The sequence below is a fragment of the Cryptomeria japonica genome, unplaced genomic scaffold (genome assembly GCF_030272615.1).
Source record: "Cryptomeria japonica unplaced genomic scaffold, Sugi_1.0 HiC_scaffold_809, whole genome shotgun sequence".
NCBI lineage: Eukaryota > Viridiplantae > Streptophyta > Pinopsida > Cupressales > Cupressaceae > Cryptomeria > Cryptomeria japonica.
Genome location: NW_026729557.1, coordinates 16,919 through 25,000, shown reverse-complemented (window position 1 = coordinate 25,000; position 8,082 = coordinate 16,919).

Sequence of the window (8,082 nt, the reverse complement as noted above, 5' to 3'; positions counted from 1 at the left end):
ATCTCGTTAATACCGCCAAGGAAATGGCACAAGCACACACACACAAGCATCCTCGGAAGAGGACAGTTCGAGTGACAGGTCAAATCCAAGAGTTCCGAAGACTACCTCCAGGAACAATCGGGAACAAGACCGATTACAAGTCGTCGAGTCTGTTACTGGGCGAACACGAGATGCGCACAGGAAATCGATCAGCCCTCACAATGGCCCAAGGCCAGAGATCGGACTGCTACGATTTACCCCAACAATCATCGTGCCACTCTTCGCAGAGAGGTGATAGACGCCAACGAGCCCGCGCATAGCAATCGAGGTGTAAAAAGGGCGTTGAAGGCAGGAAGCCTGGACGAAAGAGGCTACGAGGTCACCTCGAAGCGGTCTAAGAATCGGGCGCACTTGGGGCGACTACCAGTGCCAACCCCTTATCCCGCGGTGCGTCCGACACACAGAAATTTCCAAGGCGGCCAAGGAGCCTCCCCGCATAGCAATCGGGGTGTGAGGTTACGGATGCAGCATTGATAGCAATCGAGGTGGGAGGCGAAGGATGCAGAAGTGAGAGCCGAGGGATGTAGCAGAGATAGCAATCGGGGTGTGTGATGCAGAAGAGATAGCAATCGAGGTGTGCGGTGGGAAGGGCCCAGCAGCCAGAATGCATGAAGCGACGGATGAAGCAGTGATGACAACCGGGCTGTGAGGAGAGGAGGGATGCAGCCAAGAAAGCAATCAGGGCTCGAGGCAAGGGATGCATCAAGGATAGCAATCATGTTGTGAGGCGAGATTCCAAAGGCTAAACGTGAGAGGCTGCAGGGTCGACTCAGAGAGGTCTATGCATGTGAGAGGCTGAAAGCAAGGTCAACTCGGAGCGGTCTATGCATCGGGCGCGCTTGGGGCGACTACCAGTGCCAACCCCTTATCCCGCGACGCGTCCGACAAAGAGAACGTTCCAAGGCGGCAGAGGAGGTTACCAGCCGAAGGATGCAGTAGCAATAACAGGTATAGTTCCGCGGCGGCCGAGAAGACTCACCGCATAGGAATCGGGATGCGAGGCGAGGGATGCGGCGGGAAGGCCCCGACGGCTAAACGGAAGAGGCTGCAGGGCCGCCTCGGAATGGTCCAAGCATCGGACGCGATTGGGACGACTACCAGTGCCAACCCCTTATCCCGCGATGCGTCCGATACACAGATAGTTCCAAGGCGGCCGAGGAGCCTCACCGCATATCAATCGGGGTGCGAGGCGAGGGATGGGGCGGGAAGGCCCCAACGGCTAGAGGGAAGAGGCTTCAGGGCCACCTCGGAATGCTCCAAGCATCGGACGCGCTTGGGGCGACTACCAGTGCCAACCCCTTATCCCGCGATGCGTCCGATACACAGATGGTTCCAAGGCGGCCGAGGAGCCTCACCGCATAGCAATCGGGGGTGCGAGGCGAGGGATGGGGCGGGAAGGCCCCAACGGCTAGACGGAAGAGGCTTCAGGGCCGCCTCGGAATGGTCCAAGCATCGGACGCGCTTGGGGCGACTACCAGTGACAACCCCTCATCCCGCGATGCGTCCGATACGAAGATGGTTCCAAGGCGGCCGAGGAGCCTCACCGCATAGCAATCGGGGTGCGAGGTGGGGGATGCGGCGAGATGGCCCCAACGGCTAGACGGAAGAGGCCACAGGGCCGCGTCGGAATAGTCCAAGCATCGGACGCGCTTGGGGCGACTACCAGTGACAACCCCTTATCCCGCGATGCGTCCGATACGAAGATAGTTCCAAGGCGGCCGAGGAGCCTCACCGCATAGCAATCCGGGTGCGAGGTGGGGGATGCGGCGAGATGGCCCCAACGGCTAGACGGAAGAGGCTGCAGGGCCGCCTCGGAATAGTCCAAGCATCGGACGCGCTTGGGGCGACTACCAGTGACAACCCCTTATCCCGCGATGCTTCCGATACGAAGACAGTTCCAAGGCGGCCGAGGAGCCTCACCGCATAGCAATGGGGGTGCGAGGTGAGGGATGCGGCGAGATGGCCCCAACGGCTAGACGGAAGAGGCCACAGGGCCGCCTCGGAATAGTCCAAGCATCGGACGCGCTTGGGGCGACTACCAGTGACAACCCCTTATCCCGCGATGCATCCGATACGAAGATAGTTCCCAGGCGGCCGAGGAGCCTCACCGCATAGCAATCGGGGTGCGAGGCGAGGGATGCGGCGAGATGGCCCCAAAGGGTAGACGGAAGAGGCTGCGGGGCCGCCTCGGAATAGTCCAAGCATCGAACGCGCTTGGGGCGACTACCACTGCCAACCCCTTATCCCGCGATGCGTCCGATACACAGATAGTTCCGAGGCGGCCGAGGAGCTGGGGGATGCGGCGAGATGGCCCCAACGGCTAGACGGAAGAGGCTGCAGGGCCGCCTCGGAATAGTCCAAGCATCGGACGCGCTTGGGGCGACTACCAGTGACAACCCCTTATCCCGCGATGCGTCCGATACACAGATAGTTCCGAGGCGGCCAAGGAGCCTCACCGCATAGCAATCGTGGTGCGAGGTGGGGGATGCAGCGAGATGGCCCCAACGGCTAGACGGAAGAGGCTGCAGGGCCGCCTCGGAATGGTCCAAGCATCGGACGCGCTTGGGGCGACTACCACTGCCAACCCCTTATCCCGCGATGCGTCCGATACACAGATAGTTCCAAGGCGGCCGAGGAGCCTCACCGAATAGCAATCGGGGTGCGAGGCGAGGGATGCGGCGAGAAAGCCCCAACGGCTAGAGGGAAGAGGCTTCAGGTCCGCCTCGGAATGGTCCAAGCATCGGACGCGCTTGGGGCGACTACCAGTGACAACCCCTTATCCCGCGACGCGTCCGATACACAGATAGTTCCAAGGCGGCCGAGGAGCCTCACCGCATAGCAATCGGGGTGCGAGGCGAGGGATGCGGCGAGAAGGACCCAACGGCTAGACGGAAGAGGCTTCAGGGCCGCCTCGGAATGGTCCAAGCATCGGACGCGCTTGGGGCGACTACCAGTGACAACCCCTTATCCCGCGACGCGTCCGATACACAGATAGTTCCAAGGCGGCCGAGGAGCCTCACCGCATAGCAATCGGGGTGCGAGGCGAGGGATGCGGCGAGAAGGACCCAACGGCTAGACGGAAGAGGCTTCAGGTCCGCCTCGGAATGGTCCAAGCATCGGACGCGCTTGGGGCGACTACCAGTGACAACCCCTTATCCCGCGACGCGTCCGATACACAGATAGTTCCAAGGCGGCCGAGGAGCCTCACCGCATAGCAATCGGGGTGCGAGGCGAGGGATGCGGCGAGAAGGACCCAACGGCTAGACGGAAGAGGCTTCAGGGCCGCCTCGGAATGGTCCAAGCATCGGACGCGCTTGGGGCGACTACCAGTGACAACCCCTTATCCCGCGACGCGTCCGATACACAGATAGTTCCAAGGCGGCCGAGGAGCCTCACCGCATAGCAATCGGGGTGCGAGGCGAGGGATGCGGCGAGAAGGACCCAACGGCTAGACGGAAGAGGCTTCAGGGCCGCCTCGGAATGGTCCAAGCATCGGACGCGCTTGGGGCGACTACCAGTGACAACCCCTTATCCCGCGACGCGTCCGATACACAGATAGTTCCAAGGCGGCCGAGGAGCCTCACCGCATAGCAATCGGGGTGCGAGGCGAGGGATGCGGCGAGAAGGACCCAACGGCTAGACGGAAGAGGCTTCAGGTCCGCCTCGGAATGGTCCAAGCATCGGACGCGCTTGGGGCGACTACCAGTGACAACCCCTTATCCCGCGACGCGTCCGATACACAGATAGTTCCAAGGCGGCCGAGGAGCCTCACCGCATAGCAATCGGGGTGCGAGGCGAGGGATGCGGCGAGAAGGACCCAACGGCTAGACGGAAGAGGCTTCAGGGCCGCCTCGGAATGGTCCAAGCATCGGACGCGCTTGGGGCGACTACCAGTGACAACCCCTTATCCCGCGACGCGTCCGATACACAGATAGTTCCAAGGCGGCCGAGGAGCCTCACCGCATAGCAATCGGGGTGCGAGGCGAGGGATGCGGCGAGAAGGACCCAACGGCTAGACGGAAGAGGCTTCAGGGCCGCCTCGGAATGGTCCAAGCATCGGACGCGCTTGGGGCGACTACCAGTGACAACCCCTTATCCCGCGATGCGTCCGATACACAGATAGTTCCAAGGCGGCCGAGGAGCCTCACCGCATAGCAATCGGGGTGCGAGGCGAGGGATGCGGCGAGAAGGACCCAACGGCTAGACGGAAGAGGCTTCAGGGCCGCCTCGGAATGGTCCGAGCATCGGACGCGCTTGGGGCGACTACCAGTGACAACCCCTTATCCCGCGACGCGTCCGATACACAGATAGTTCCAAGGCGGCCGAGGAGCCTCACCGCATAGCAATCGGGGTGCGAGGCGAGGGATGCGGCGAGAAGGACCCAACGGCTAGACGGAAGAGGCTTCAGGGCCGCCTCGGAATGGTCCAAGCATCGGACGCGCTTGGGGCGACTACCAGTGACAACCCCTTATCCCGCGACGCGTCCGATACACAGATAGTTCCAAGGCGGCCGAGGAGCCTCACCGCATAGCAATCGGGGTGCGAGGCGAGGGATGCGGCGAGAAGGACCCAACGGCTAGACGGAAGAGGCTTCAGGGCCGCCTGGGAATGGTCCATGCATCGCACGCGCTTGGGGCGACTACCAGTGACAACCCCTTATCCCGCGACGCGTCCGATACACAGATAGTTCCAAGGCGGCCGAGGAGCCTCACCGCATAGCAATCGGGGTGCGAGGCGAGGGATGCGGCGAGAAGGACCCAACGGCTAGACGGAAGAGGCTTCAGGGCCGCCTCGGAATGGTCCAAGCATCGGACGCGCTTGGGGCGACTACCAGTGACAACCCCTTATCCCGCGACGCGTCCGATACACAGATAGTTCCAAGGCGGCCGAGGAGCCTCACCGCATAGCAATCGGGGTGCGAGTCGAGGGATGCGGCGAGAAGGACCCAACGGCTAGACGGAAGAGGCTTCAGGGCCGCCTCGGAATGGTCCAAGCATCGGACGCGCTTGGGGCGACTACCAGTGACAACCCCTTATCCCGCGATGCGTCTGATACACAGATAGTTCCAAGGCGGCCGAGGAGCCTCACCGCATAGCAATCGGGGTGCGAGGCAAGGGATGCGGCGAGAAGGACCCAACGGCTAGACGGAAGAGGCTTCAGGGCCGCCTCGGAATGGTCCAAGCATCGGACGCGCTTGGGGCGACTACCGTTGCCAACCCCTTATCCCGCGATGCGTCTGATACACAGATAGTTCCGAGGCGGCCGAGGAGCCTCACCGCATAGCAATCGGGTTGCGAGGCAGATTATTGGGAAGGGAACCCCCTGGGATGCGGCTCAAGCAGTGCCCAAAGGGACTGGAATGCGGAATCACATCGAGAGACCCAAATGCTATACGAGGGCTCAAATCGAATTATCGATTTGGCCACGACATGGACGCATCGGAACGACTACCTTTGCCGAACCACTCGCAATTGCATCCATACCGAAACCAATAGACATTTCCGTTAGAGCCCTCGCATAGCATTCGGGAATCTCGCATGCCCCTCTAAATCGACCAATGCTGGCGCTCAACGAAAATCCGAGCGCTACCACCGTTCGAGCGCCAGCATTGGTCGAGTTAGAGGGGCACGGGGGAGAATGCTCCAGTCAACACCTCCCCTATATAAGTTATTTGTCCGATTCTCGCACAACCGTAGTCTGCCTCGTCGAATCAAACAACGGTCCCAGATTCCGACTTCCGTTCCGTAGAGACCCAAAAGCTAGATGGAGGCTCGCAAGAAAGAGAGTCGGCGCATAGCAATCGGGTTTCTCGAACGTTTAGGGACCGAGCTCACTTGCGGATAGGGCAAAATCCGCCAAGCAACCCAAAAGCTAGACGGGGGCTCGAATCGAATCGCCTAGGCGGCCACAACAACGACGTGTTGGATCGACTACCAGTGCCAAACCATTCAGCAAGACTAGTCTGTGTCGAGGCCGGATAGAGATTCTCAGAGAGCGCCCGTATAGCATTTAGGAGACCTGCCGCGTCCCTCACACTCGACAAATGGTGGTGCACGTTTATAAATCCGAGCGATCCCAACCCTTTCAAGCACCAACATCGGTCGAGATAGAGGGGCACGGAGGGGGCTGCGTGAGACAACACAGTCCCCTATATAAGTTATTTGTCCGATTCTCACACATCCGAAGAATGGTCATCAAATCGGACAACAGCCCAAACTTCCGACTTCCGTCCCAGAAAGCCCAAGAGCTATCTAAAACGTTCATGGCCGGAACTCGATCGCGGCTATACCAGTCCGCCAAGCAACCCAAAAGCTAGACTGGAGCTCTAGTCGAATCACCTCTGTGGCCATTGCAAGGACGTGTTGGAGCGACTACCATTGCCGAACCATTCCGCAGGTCGAGTCCATACCAAGGCCGCATAGAGATTCACGATGAGCTCCTGCATAGCAATCAGGAGACTTGCCGTGTCCATCACAATCGATAAATCCTGGTGCAAGATTTTTGCATCCGAGCGCTCCAACCAGTCGAGCACCAGCATCAATCGACATAAACGGGCACGGGGGGAGGATGCTCGAGAACACTACCTCCCCTATATAAGTTATTTGTCCGATTCTCAAGCAGCCGAAGTCTGGTCATCGAATCGGGTCAAAGACCACAACTTCCGACTTTACCCACAATGCAAGTCATCGAATCGAACATCGGCCCCCGAGTCGGACTCCATGCGTATGTCAGGTCATCGGACCCAAATTCCGCCTTCCTGCGCATGGCGGGCCATCAATATCAACTCGGTCATCGGACCCAAACTCCGCCTTTCTGCGCATGGCACGCCTTCAAATCGGTCATCGGACCCAAATTCCGCCTTCCTGTGCATGGCGGGCCATCAACATCAACTCGGTCATCGGACCCAAATTCCGCCTTTCTGCGCATGGCACGCCATCAACTCGGTCATCGGACCCAAATTCCGCCTTCCTGCGCATGGCAGGTCATCGGACACAAATTCAGACCTCGCCAATATGCCTACGTATCGAATCGGTCATCGGACCCAACTTCCGACTTCATCCATACTGTAGGGTCTTTGAGGTTGGCGCGGTGCGCTCAACCCGGGGAGTCGACCCATCGAAGCATACACCTCCCCTATATAAGCTATTTGTCCGATTCCCACACCTGTGTAGTTTGCACCTCTGACCAGGACATCGACCCCAACTTCCGAACTCGACTGCAACGACGGCACCAGCGCCTTGGTGCGCACCTTGCGACGCACAGTCCCAACATTCGCCTTCCTGCACATGGCAGGTCATCGGACCCAAATTCCGACCTCGCGAGTATGCCTACATATCGAATCGGTCATCGGACACAACTTCCGACTTCATCCATACCGTAGGGTCTTTGAGGTTGGCGCGGTGCGCTCAACCCGGGGAGTCGACCCAACGAAGCATACACCTCCCCTATATAAGCTATTTGTCCGATTCCCACACCTGTGTAGTTTGCACCTCCGATCAGGACATCGACCCCAACTTCCGAACTCGCCTGCAACGACCGAACCAGCGCCTTGGTGCGCACCTTGCAACGCACAGTGCCAACATTCGCCTTCCTGCACATGGCAGGTCATCGGACCCAAATTCCGACCTCGCGAGTATGCCTACATATCGAATCGGTCATCGGACCCAACTTCCGACTTCATCCATACCGTAGGGTCTTTGAGGTTGGCGCGGTGCGCTCAACCCGGGGAGTCGACCCAACGAAGCATACACCTCCCCTATATAAGCTATTTGTCCGATTCCCACACCTGTGTAGCTTGCACCTCCGATCAGGACATCGACCCCAACTTCCGAACTCGACTAAAAAGACCGCACCAGCACCTTGGTGTGCACCTTGCAACGCACAGTGCCAACATTCGCCTTCCTGCACATGGCAGGTCATCGGACCCAAATTCCGACCTCATGAGCATACCTACTAATCGAATCGGTCATCGGACCCAACTTCCGACTTCATCCATACCGTAGGGTCTTTGAGGTTGGCGCGGTGCGCTCAACCTGGGGAGTC